The sequence below is a fragment of the Trachinotus anak genome, unplaced genomic scaffold, assembly GCF_046630095.1.
Source record: "Trachinotus anak isolate AG129_WGS33_773 ecotype Australia unplaced genomic scaffold, CSIRO_AGI_Tana_v1 ptg000026l, whole genome shotgun sequence".
In the NCBI taxonomy this organism is placed as follows: Eukaryota; Metazoa; Chordata; class Actinopteri; order Carangiformes; family Carangidae; genus Trachinotus; species Trachinotus anak.
The window spans coordinates 15,075,001-15,085,000 of record NW_027273877.1 but is presented as its reverse complement, the minus strand read 5'-3'; the positions used below and the strand labels follow the sequence as shown (position 1 = coordinate 15,085,000).

At 49.0% G+C, this 10,000-nt stretch overlaps 21 non-coding genes and 5 pseudogenes across 21 annotated transcripts; all 26 read left to right on the top strand.

The window, feature by feature from the left end:
• The first annotated feature begins 85 nt into the window (after nt 1-85).
• LOC139610379 (5S ribosomal RNA) lies at nt 86-194 on the top strand (annotated as a pseudogene).
• A 272-nt stretch (nt 195-466) lies between these two features.
• Nucleotides 467-585, top strand: LOC139610035 (5S ribosomal RNA). The gene has a single exon (XR_011685485.1). It is a non-coding gene; the product is annotated as a 5S ribosomal RNA (ribosomal RNA).
• A 272-nt stretch (nt 586-857) lies between these two features.
• On the top strand, nt 858-976 carry LOC139610924 (5S ribosomal RNA). The gene has a single exon (XR_011686226.1). It is a non-coding gene; the product is annotated as a 5S ribosomal RNA (ribosomal RNA).
• Nucleotides 977-1,256: 280 nt separating this feature from the next.
• Nucleotides 1,257-1,375, top strand: LOC139609971 (5S ribosomal RNA). The gene has a single exon (XR_011685425.1). It is a non-coding gene; the product is annotated as a 5S ribosomal RNA (ribosomal RNA).
• Nucleotides 1,376-1,647: 272 nt separating this feature from the next.
• On the top strand, nt 1,648-1,766 carry LOC139610929 (5S ribosomal RNA). Its single transcript, XR_011686231.1, has one exon. It is a non-coding gene; the product is annotated as a 5S ribosomal RNA (ribosomal RNA).
• A 280-nt stretch (nt 1,767-2,046) lies between these two features.
• Nucleotides 2,047-2,165, top strand: LOC139610102 (5S ribosomal RNA). The gene has a single exon (XR_011685550.1). It is a non-coding gene; the product is annotated as a 5S ribosomal RNA (ribosomal RNA).
• A 272-nt stretch (nt 2,166-2,437) lies between these two features.
• On the top strand, nt 2,438-2,556 carry LOC139610399 (5S ribosomal RNA). The gene has a single exon (XR_011685757.1). It is a non-coding gene; the product is annotated as a 5S ribosomal RNA (ribosomal RNA).
• Nucleotides 2,557-2,828: 272 nt separating this feature from the next.
• LOC139610440 (5S ribosomal RNA) lies at nt 2,829-2,937 on the top strand (annotated as a pseudogene).
• A 280-nt stretch (nt 2,938-3,217) lies between these two features.
• On the top strand, nt 3,218-3,336 carry LOC139610387 (5S ribosomal RNA). Its single transcript, XR_011685756.1, has one exon. It is a non-coding gene; the product is annotated as a 5S ribosomal RNA (ribosomal RNA).
• Nucleotides 3,337-3,616: 280 nt separating this feature from the next.
• Nucleotides 3,617-3,735, top strand: LOC139610514 (5S ribosomal RNA). Its single transcript, XR_011685823.1, has one exon. It is a non-coding gene; the product is annotated as a 5S ribosomal RNA (ribosomal RNA).
• A 272-nt stretch (nt 3,736-4,007) lies between these two features.
• On the top strand, nt 4,008-4,116 carry LOC139610305 (5S ribosomal RNA; annotated as a pseudogene).
• Nucleotides 4,117-4,388: 272 nt separating this feature from the next.
• On the top strand, nt 4,389-4,507 carry LOC139610203 (5S ribosomal RNA). The gene has a single exon (XR_011685650.1). It is a non-coding gene; the product is annotated as a 5S ribosomal RNA (ribosomal RNA).
• Nucleotides 4,508-4,779: 272 nt separating this feature from the next.
• On the top strand, nt 4,780-4,898 carry LOC139610186 (5S ribosomal RNA). The gene has a single exon (XR_011685633.1). It is a non-coding gene; the product is annotated as a 5S ribosomal RNA (ribosomal RNA).
• A 280-nt stretch (nt 4,899-5,178) lies between these two features.
• Nucleotides 5,179-5,297, top strand: LOC139610503 (5S ribosomal RNA). Its single transcript, XR_011685812.1, has one exon. It is a non-coding gene; the product is annotated as a 5S ribosomal RNA (ribosomal RNA).
• Nucleotides 5,298-5,569: 272 nt separating this feature from the next.
• LOC139610256 (5S ribosomal RNA) lies at nt 5,570-5,688 on the top strand. The gene has a single exon (XR_011685701.1). It is a non-coding gene; the product is annotated as a 5S ribosomal RNA (ribosomal RNA).
• Nucleotides 5,689-5,960: 272 nt separating this feature from the next.
• Nucleotides 5,961-6,079, top strand: LOC139610376 (5S ribosomal RNA). The gene has a single exon (XR_011685753.1). It is a non-coding gene; the product is annotated as a 5S ribosomal RNA (ribosomal RNA).
• Nucleotides 6,080-6,351: 272 nt separating this feature from the next.
• On the top strand, nt 6,352-6,470 carry LOC139610364 (5S ribosomal RNA). Its single transcript, XR_011685748.1, has one exon. It is a non-coding gene; the product is annotated as a 5S ribosomal RNA (ribosomal RNA).
• A 272-nt stretch (nt 6,471-6,742) lies between these two features.
• LOC139610350 (5S ribosomal RNA) lies at nt 6,743-6,851 on the top strand (annotated as a pseudogene).
• Nucleotides 6,852-7,123: 272 nt separating this feature from the next.
• On the top strand, nt 7,124-7,242 carry LOC139610141 (5S ribosomal RNA). The gene has a single exon (XR_011685588.1). It is a non-coding gene; the product is annotated as a 5S ribosomal RNA (ribosomal RNA).
• Nucleotides 7,243-7,522: 280 nt separating this feature from the next.
• LOC139610914 (5S ribosomal RNA) lies at nt 7,523-7,641 on the top strand. Its single transcript, XR_011686216.1, has one exon. It is a non-coding gene; the product is annotated as a 5S ribosomal RNA (ribosomal RNA).
• Nucleotides 7,642-7,913: 272 nt separating this feature from the next.
• Nucleotides 7,914-8,032, top strand: LOC139610353 (5S ribosomal RNA). Its single transcript, XR_011685745.1, has one exon. It is a non-coding gene; the product is annotated as a 5S ribosomal RNA (ribosomal RNA).
• Nucleotides 8,033-8,304: 272 nt separating this feature from the next.
• On the top strand, nt 8,305-8,423 carry LOC139610342 (5S ribosomal RNA). Its single transcript, XR_011685742.1, has one exon. It is a non-coding gene; the product is annotated as a 5S ribosomal RNA (ribosomal RNA).
• A 272-nt stretch (nt 8,424-8,695) lies between these two features.
• Nucleotides 8,696-8,804, top strand: LOC139610292 (5S ribosomal RNA; annotated as a pseudogene).
• A 272-nt stretch (nt 8,805-9,076) lies between these two features.
• On the top strand, nt 9,077-9,195 carry LOC139609999 (5S ribosomal RNA). The gene has a single exon (XR_011685451.1). It is a non-coding gene; the product is annotated as a 5S ribosomal RNA (ribosomal RNA).
• A 272-nt stretch (nt 9,196-9,467) lies between these two features.
• On the top strand, nt 9,468-9,586 carry LOC139610257 (5S ribosomal RNA). Its single transcript, XR_011685702.1, has one exon. It is a non-coding gene; the product is annotated as a 5S ribosomal RNA (ribosomal RNA).
• A 272-nt stretch (nt 9,587-9,858) lies between these two features.
• On the top strand, nt 9,859-9,977 carry LOC139610277 (5S ribosomal RNA). The gene has a single exon (XR_011685722.1). It is a non-coding gene; the product is annotated as a 5S ribosomal RNA (ribosomal RNA).
• Nucleotides 9,978-10,000: the final 23 nt, after the last annotated feature.

Genomic DNA, 10,000 nt, shown 5'->3' with positions numbered 1-10,000 from the left:
AGACACCCGCGCTTGACATACACAGCCATGTCTGTGATGGTGTGGATCATCATGTATAAAGGGGGTAGTTGTCACTTGCTCTGCGGCTTACGGCCATACCACCCTGAGCACGCCTGATCTCGGAAGCTAAGCAGGGTCGGGCCTGGTTAGTACTTGAATGGGAGACCGCCTGGGAATACCAGGTGCTGTAAGCTTTTTCACTTTTCTGTGCAAACAACAGAGGACGCTGCTGCTTCAGTAAACAGCACTGACTGTGCCACTGCTCAACTGGCAGTCACTGTGCAGACAGTTCAGCTCACAGTGCACAAACCACACTTTCATATTATAACATTACACAGTTGACAAGTTGAGAGAAAGAAAGAAAGAAAGAAAGTCGAGCAAAGACACCCGCGCTTGACATACACAGCCATGTCTGTGATGGTGTGGATCATCATGTATAAAGGGGGTAGTTGTCACTTGCTCTGCGGCTTACGGCCATACCACCCTGAGCACGCCCGATCTCGTCCGATCTCGGAAGCTAAGCAGGGTCGGGCCTGGTTAGTACTTTGGTGGGAGACCGCCTGGGAATACCAGGTGCTGTAAGCTTTTTCACTTTTCTGTGCAAACAACAGAGGACGCTGCTGCTTCAGTAAACAGCACTGACTGTGCCACTGCTCAACTGTCAATCACTGTGCAGACAGTTCAGCTCACAGTGCACAAACCACACTTTCATATTATCACATTACACAGTTGACAAGTTGAGAGAAAGAAAGAAAGAAAGAAAGTCAAGCAAAGACACCCGCGCTTGACATACACAGCCATGTCTGTGATGGTGTGGATCATCATGTATAAAGGGGGTAGTTGTCACTTGCTCTGCGGCTTACGGCCATACCACCCTGAGTACGCCCGATCTCGTCCGATCTCGGAAGCTAAGCAGGGTCGGGCCTGGTTAGTACTTGGATGGGAGACCGCCTGGGAATACCAGGTGCTGTAAGCTTTTTCACTTTTCTGTGCAAACAACAGAGGACGCTGCTGCTTCAGTAAACAGCACTGACTGTGCCACTGCTCAACTGTCAATCACTGTGCAGACAGTTCAGCTCACAGTGCACAAACCACACTTTCATATTTTCACATTACACAGTTGACAAGTTGACAAGTTGAGAGAAAGAAAGAAAGAAAGAAAGTCGAGCAAAGACACCCGCGCTTGACATACACAGCCATGTCTGTGATGGTGTGGATCATCATGTATAAAGGGGGTAGTTGTCACTTGCTCTGCGGCTTACGGCCATACCACCCTGAGCACGCCCGATCTCGTCCGATCTCGGAAGCTAAGCAGGGTCGGGCCTGGTTAGTACTTGGGTGGGAGACCGCCTGGGAATACCAGGTGCTGTAAGCTTTTTCACTTTTCTGTGCAAACAACAGAGGACGCTGCTGCTTCAGTAAACAGCACTGACTGTGCCACTGCTCAACTGTCAATCACTGTGCAGACAGTTCAGCTCACAGTGCACAAACCACACTTTCATATTATCACATTACACAGTTGACAAGTTGAGAGAAAGAAAGAAAGAAAGAAAGTCGAGCAAAGACACCCGCGCTTGACATACACAGCCATGTCTGTGATGGTGTGGATCATCATGTATAAAGGGGGTAGTTGTCACTTGCTCTGCGGCTTACGGCCATACCACCCTGAGCACGCCCGATCTCGTCCGATCTCGGAAGCTAAGCAGGGTCGGGCCTGGTTAGTACTTGGGTGGGAGACCGCCTGGGAATACCAGGTGCTGTAAGCTTTTTCACTTTTCTGTGCAAACAACAGAGGACGCTGCTGCTTCAGTAAACAGCACTGACTGTGCCACTGCTCAACTGTCAATCACTGTGCAGACAGTTCAGCTCACAGTGCACAAACCACACTTTCATATTATCACATTACACAGTTGACAAGTTGACAAGTTGAGAGAAAGAAAGAAAGAAAGAAAGTCAAGCAAAGACACCCGCGCTTGACATACACAGCCATGTCTGTGATGGTGTGGATCATCATGTATAAAGGGGGTAGTTGTCACTTGCTCTGCAGCTTACGGCCATACCACCCTGAGCACGCCTGATCTCGTCCGATCTCGGAAGCTAAGCAGGGTCGGGCCTGGTTAGTACTTGGATGGGAGACCGCCTGGGAATACCAGGTGCTGTAAGCTTTTTCACTTTTCTGTGCAAACAACAGAGGACGCTGCTGCTTCAGTAAACAGCACTGACTGTGCCACTGCTCAACTGTCAATCACTGTGCAGACAGTTCAGCTCACAGTGCACAAACCACACTTTCATATTATCACATTACACAGTTGACAAGTTGAGAGAAAGAAAGAAAGAAAGAAAGTCAAGCAAAGACACCCGCGCTTGACATACACAGCCATGTCTGTGATGGTGTGGATCATCATGTATAAAGGGGGTAGTTGTCACTTGCTCTGCGGCTTACGGCCATACCACCCTGAGCACGCCCGATCTCGTCCGATCTCGGAAGCTAAGCAGGGTCGGGCCTGGTTAGTACTTGGATGGGAGACCGCCTGGGAATACCAGGTGCTGTAAGCTTTTTCACTTTTCTGTGCAAACAACAGAGGACGCTGCTGCTTCAGTAAACAGCACTGACTGTGCCACTGCTCAACTGTCAATCACTGTGCAGACAGTTCAGCTCACAGTGCACAAACCACACTTTCATATTATCACATTACACAGTTGACAAGTTGAGAGAAAGAAAGAAAGAAAGAAAGTCGAGCAAAGACACCCGCGCTTGACATACACAGCCATGTCTGTGATGGTGTGGATCATCATGTATAAAGGGGGTAGTTGTCACTTTCTCTGTGGCTTACGGCCATACCACCCTGAGCACGTCCGATCTCGGAAGCTAAGCAGGGTCGGGCCTGGTTATTACTTGGATGGGAGACCGCCTGGGAATACCAGGTGCTGTAAGCTTTTTCACTTTTCTGTGCAAACAACAGAGGACGCTGCTGCTTCAGTAAACAGCACTGACTGTGCCACTGCTCAACTGTCAATCACTGTGCAGACAGTTCAGCTCACAGTGCACAAACCACACTTTCATATTATCACATTACACAGTTGACAAGTTGACAAGTTGAGAGAAAGAAAGAAAGAAAGAAAGTCAAGCAAAGACACCCGCGCTTGACATACACAGCCATGTCTGTGATGGTGTGGATCATCATGTATAAAGGGGGTAGTTGTCACTTGCTCTGCGGCTTACGGCCATACCACCCTGAGCACGCCCGATCTCGTCCGATCTCGGAAGCTAAGCAGGGTCGGGCCTGGTTAGTACTTGGATGGGAGACCGCCTGGGAATACCAGGTGCTGTAAGCTTTTTCACTTTTCTGTGCAAACAACAGAGGACGCTGCTGCTTCAGTAAACAGCACTGACTGTGCCACTGCTCAACTGTCAATCACTGTGCAGACAGTTCAGCTCACAGTGCACAAACCACACTTTCATATTATCACATTACACAGTTGACAAGTTGTCAAGTTGAGAGAAAGAAAGAAAGAAAGAAAGTCAAGCAAAGACACCCGCGCTTGACATACACAGCCATGTCTGTGATGGTGTGGATCATCATGTATAAAGGGGGTAGTTGTCACTTGCTCTGCGGCTTACGGCCATACCACCCTGAGCACGCCCGATCTCGTCCGATCTCGGAAGCTAAGCAGGGTTGGGCCTGGTTAGTACTTGGATGGGAGACCGCCTGGGAATACCAGGTGCTGTAAGCTTTTTCACTTTTCTGTGCAAACAACAGAGGACGCTGCTGCTTCAGTAAACAGCACTGACTGTGCCACTGCTCAACTGTCAATCACTGTGCAGACAGTTCAGCTCACAGTGCACAAACCACACTTTCATATTATCACATTACACAGTTGACAAGTTGAGAGAAAGAAAGAAAGAAAGAAAGTCGAGCAAAGACACCCGCGCTTGACATACACAGCCATGTCTGTGATGGTGTGGATCATCATGTATAAAGGGGGTAGTTGTCACTTTCTCTGCGGCTTACGGCCATACCACCCTGAGCACGCCCGATCTCGGAAGCTAAGCAGGGTCGGGCCTGGTTAGTACTTGGATGGGAGACCGCCTGGGAATACCAGGTGCTGTAAGCTTTTTCACTTTTCTGTGCAAACAACAGAGGACGCTGCTGCTTCAGTAAACAGCACTGACTGTGCCACTGCTCAACTGTCAATCACTGTGCAGACAGTTCAGCTCACAGTGCACAAACCACACTTTCATATTATCACATTACACAGTTGACAAGTTGAGAGAAAGAAAGAAAGAAAGAAAGTCAAGCAAAGACACCCGCGCTTGACATACACAGCCATGTCTGTGATGGTGTGGATCATCATGTATAAAGGGGGTAGTTGTCACTTGCTCTGCGGCTTACGGCCATACCACCCTGAGCACGCCCGATCTCGTCCGATCTCGGAAGCTAAGCAGGGTCGGGCCTGGTTAGTACTTGCCTGGGAGACCGCCTGGGAATACCAGGTGCTGTAAGCTTTTTCACTTTTCTGTGCAAACAACAGAGGACGCTGCTGCTTCAGTAAACAGCACTGACTGTGCCACTGCTCAACTGTCAATCACTGTGCAGACAGTTCAGCTCACAGTGCACAAACCACACTTTCATATTATCACATTACACAGTTGACAAGTTGAGAGAAAGAAAGAAAGAAAGAAAGTCAAGCAAAGACACCCGCGCTTGACATACACAGCCATGTCTGTGATGGTGTGGATCATCATGTATAAAGGGGGTAGTTGTCACTTGCTCTGCGGCTTACGGCCATACCACCCTGAGCACGCCAGATCTCGTCCGATCTCGGAAGCTAAGCAGGGTCGGGCCTGGTTAGTACTTGGATGGGAGACCGCCTGGGAATACCAGGTGCTGTAAGCTTTTTCACTTTTCTGTGCAAACAACAGAGGACGCTGCTGCTTCAGTAAACAGCACTGACTGTGCCACTGCTCAACTGTCAATCACTGTGCAGACAGTTCAGCTCACAGTGCACAAACCACACTTTCATATTATCACATTACACAGTTGACAAGTTGACAAGTTGAGAGAAAGAAAGAAAGAAAGAAAGTCAAGCAAAGACACCCGCGCTTGACATACACAGCCATGTCTGTGATGGTGTGGATCATCATGTATAAAGGGGGTAGTTGTCAGTTGCTCTGCGGCTTACGGCCATACCACCCTGAGCACGCCCGATCTCGTCCGATCTCGGAAGCTAAGCAGGGTTGGGCCTGGTTAGTACTTGGATGGGAGACCGCCTGGGAATACCAGGTGCTGTAAGCTTTTTCACTTTTCTGTGCAAACAACAGAGGACGCTGCTGCTTCAGTAAACAGCACTGACTGTGCCACTGCTCAACTGTCAATCACTGTGCAGACAGTTCAGCTCACAGTGCACAAACCACACTTTCATATTATCACATTACACAGTTGACAAGTTGAGAGAAAGAAAGAAAGAAAGAAAGTCGAGCAAAGACACCCGCACTTGACATACACAGCCATGTCTGTGATGGTGTGGATCATCATGTATAAAGGGGGTAGTTGTCACTTGCTCTGCGGCTTACGGCCATACCACCCTGAGCACGCCAGATCTCGTCGGATCTCGGAAGCTAAGCAGGGTGGGGCCTGGTTAGTACTTGGATGGGAGACCGCCTGGGAATACCAGGTGCTGTAAGCTTTTTCACTTTTCTGTGCAAACAACAGAGGACGCTGCTGCTTCAGTAAACAGCACTGACTGTGCCACTGCTCAACTGTCAATCACTGTGCAGACAGTTCAGCTCACAGTGCACAAACCACACTTTCATATTATCACATTACACAGTTGACAAGTTGAGAGAAAGAAAGAAAGAAAGAAAGTCGAGCAAAGACACCCGCGCTTGACATACACAGCCATGTCTGTGATGGTGTGGATCATCATGTATAAAGGGGGTAGTTGTCACTTGCTCTGCGGCTTACGGCCATACCACCCTGAGCACGCCCGATCTCGTCCGATCTCGGAAGCTAAGCAGGGTCGGGCCTGGTTAGTACTTGGATGGGAGACCGCCTGGGAATACCAGGTGCTGTAAGCTTTTTCACTTTTCTGTGCAAACAACAGAGGACGCTGCTGCTTCAGTAAACAGCACTGACTGTGCCACTGCTCAACTGTCAATCACTGTGCAGACAGTTCAGCTCACAGTGCACAAACCACACTTTCATATTATCACATTACACAGTTGACAAGTTGAGAGAAAGAAAGAAAGAAAGAAAGTCGAGCAAAGACACCCGCGCTTGACATACACAGCCATGTCTGTGATGGTGTGGATCATCATGTATAAAGGGGGTAGTTGTCACTTGCTCTGCGGCTTACGGCCATACCACCCTGAGCACGCCCGATCTCGTCCGATCTCGGAAGCTAAGCAGGGTCGGGCCTGGTTAGTACTTGGATGGGAGACCGCCTGGGAATACCAGGTGCTGTAAGCTTTTTCACTTTTCTGTGCAAACAACAGAGGACGCTGCTGCTTCAGTAAACAGCACTGACTGTGCCACTGCTCAACTGTCAATCACTGTGCAGACAGTTCAGCTCACAGTGCACAAACCACACTTTCATATTATCACATTACACAGTTGACAAGTTGAGAGAAAGAAAGAAAGAAAGAAAGTCGAGCAAAGACACCCGCGCTTGACATACACAGCCATGTCTGTGATGGTGTGGATCATCATGTATAAAGGGGGTAGTTGTCACTTGCTCTGCGGCTTACGGCCATACCACCCTGAGCACGCCTGATCTCGGAAGCTAAGCAGGGTCGGGCCTGGTTAGTACTTGGATGGGAGACCGCCTGGGAATACCAGGTGCTGTAAGCTTTTTCACTTTTCTGTGCAAACAACAGAGGACGCTGCTGCTTCAGTAAACAGCACTGACTGTGCCACTGCTCAACTGTCAATCACTGTGCAGACAGTTCAGCTCACAGTGCACAAACCACACTTTCATATTATCACATTACACAGTTGACAAGTTGAGAGAAAGAAAGAAAGAAAGAAAGTCAAGCAAAGACACCTGCGCTTGACATACACAGCCATGTCTGTGATGGTGTGGATCATCATGTATAAAGGGGGTAGTTGTCACTTTCTCTGCGGCTTACGGCCATACCACCCTGAGCACGCCCGATCTCGTCCGATCTCGGAAGCTAAGCAGGGTCGGGCCTGGTTAGTACTTGGATGGGAGACCGCCTGGGAATACCAGGTGCTGTAAACTTTTTCACTTTTCTGTGCAAACAACAGAGGACGCTGCTGCTTCAGTAAACAGCACTGACTGTGCCACTGCTCAACTGTCAATCACTGTGCAGACAGTTCAGCTCACAGTGCACAAACCACACTTTCATATTTTGACATTACACAGTTGACAAGTTGACAAGTTGAGAGAAAGAAAGAAAGAAAGAAAGTCGAGCAAAGACACCCGCGCTTGACATACACAGCCATGTCTGTGATGGTGTGGATCATCATGTATAAAGGGGGTAGTTGTCACTTGCTCTGCGGCTTACGGCCATACCACCCTGAGCACGCCCGATCTCGTCAGATCTCGGAAGCTAAGCAGGGTCGGGCCTGGTTAGTACTTGGATGGGAGACCGCCTGGGAATACCAGGTGCTGTAAGCTTTTTCACTTTTCTGTGCAAACAACAGAGGACGCTGCTGCTTCAGTAAACAGCACTGACTGTGCCACTGCTCAACTGTCAATCACTGTGCAGACAGTTCAGCTCACAGTGCACAAACCACACTTTCATATTATCACATTACACAGTTGACAAGTTGAGAGAAAGAAAGAAAGAAAGAAAGTCAAGCAAAGACACCCGCGCTTGACATACACAGCCATGTCTGTGATGGTGTGGATCATCATGTATAAAGGGGGTAGTTGTCACTTGCTCTGCGGCTTACGGCCATACCACCCTGAGCACGCCCGATCTCGTCCGATCTCGGAAGCTAAGCAGGGTCGGGCCTGGTTAGTACTTGGATGGGAGACCGCCTGGGAATACCAGGTGCTGTAAGCTTTTTCACTTTTCTGTGCAAACAACAGAGGACGCTGCTGCTTCAGTAAACAGCACTGACTGTGCCACTGCTCAACTGTCAATCACTGTGCAGACAGTTCAGCTCACAGTGCACAAACCACACTTTCATATTATCACATTACACAGTTGACAAGTTGAGAGAAAGAAAGAAAGAAAGAAAGTCGAGCAAAGACACCCGCGCTTGACATACACAGCCATGTCTGTGATGGTGTGGATCATCATGTATAAAGGGGGTAGTTGTCACTTGCTCTGCGGCTTACGGCCATACCACCCTGAGCACGCCCGATCTCGTCCGATCTCGGAAGCTAAGCAGGGTCGGGCCTGGTTAGTACTTGGATGGGAGACCGCCTGGGAATACCAGGTGCTGTAAGCTTTTTCACTTTTCTGTGCAAACAACAGAGGACGCTGCTGCTTCAGTAAACAGCACTGACTGTGCCACTGCTCAACTGTCAATCACTGTGCAGACAGTTCAGCTCACAGTGCACAAACCACACTTTCATATTATAACATTACACAGTTGACAAGTTGAGAGAAAGAAAGAAAGAAAGAAAGTCAAGCAAAGACACCCGCGCTTGACATACACAGCCATGTCTGTGATGGTGTGGATCATCATGTATAAAGGGGGTAGTTGTCACTTGCTCTGCGGCTTACGGCCATACCACCCTGAGCACACCCGATCTCGGAAGCTAAGCAGGGTCGGGCCTGGTTAGTACTTGGATGGGAGACCGCCTGGGAATACCAGGTGCTGTAAGCTTTTTCACTTTTCTGTGCAAACAACAGAGGACGCTGCTGCTTCAGTAAACAGCACTGACTGTGCCACTGCTCAACTGTCAATCACTGTGCAGACAGTTCAGCTCACAGTGCACAAACCACACTTTCATATTATCACATTACACAGTTGACAAGTTGAGAGAAAGAAAGAAAGAAAGAAAGTCGAGCAAAGACACCCGCGCTTGACATACACAGCCATGTCTGTGATGGTGTGGATCATCATGTATAAAGGGGGTAGTTGTCACTTTCTCTGCGGCTTACGGCCATACCACCCTGAGCACGCCCGATCTCGTCTGATCTCGGAAGCTAAGCAGGGTCGGGCCTGGTTAGTACTTGGATGGGAGACCGCCTGGGAATACCAGGTGCTGTAAGCTTTTTCACTTTTCTGTGCAAACAACAGAGGACGCTGCTGCTTCAGTAAACAGCACTGACTGTGCCACTGCTCAACTGTCAATCACTGTGCAGACAGTTCAGCTCACAGTGCACAAACCACACTTTCATATTATCACATTACACAGTTGACAAGTTGAGAGAAAGAAAGAAAGAAAGAAAGTCGAGCAAAGACACCCGCACTTGACATACACAGCCATGTCTGTGATGGTGTGGATCATCATGTATAAAGGGGGTAGTTGTCACTTGCTCTGCGGCTTACGGCCATACCACCCTGAGCACGCCAGATCTCGTCCGATCTCGGAAGCTAAGCAGGGTCGGGCCTGGTTAGTACTTGGATGGGAGACCGCCTGGGAATACCAGGTGCTGTAAACTTTTTCACTTTTCTGTGCAAACAACAGAGGACGCTGCTGCTTCAGTAAACAGCACTGACTGTGCCACTGCTCAACTGTCAGTCACTGTGCAGACAGTTCAGCTCACAGTGCACAAACCACACTTTCATATTATCACATTACACAGTTGACAAGTTGAGAGAAAGAAAGAAAGAAAGAAAGTCAAGCAAAGACACCCGCGCTTGACATACACAGCCATGTCTGTGATGGTGTGGATCATCATGTATAAAGGGGGTAGTTCTCACTTGCTCTGCGGCTTACGGCCATACCACCCTGAGCACGCCCGATCTCGTCCGATCTCGGAAGCTAAGCAGGGTCGGGCCTGGTTAGTACTTGCCTGTGAGACCGCCTGGGAATACCAGGTGCTGTAAGCTTTTTCACTTTTCTGTGCAAACAA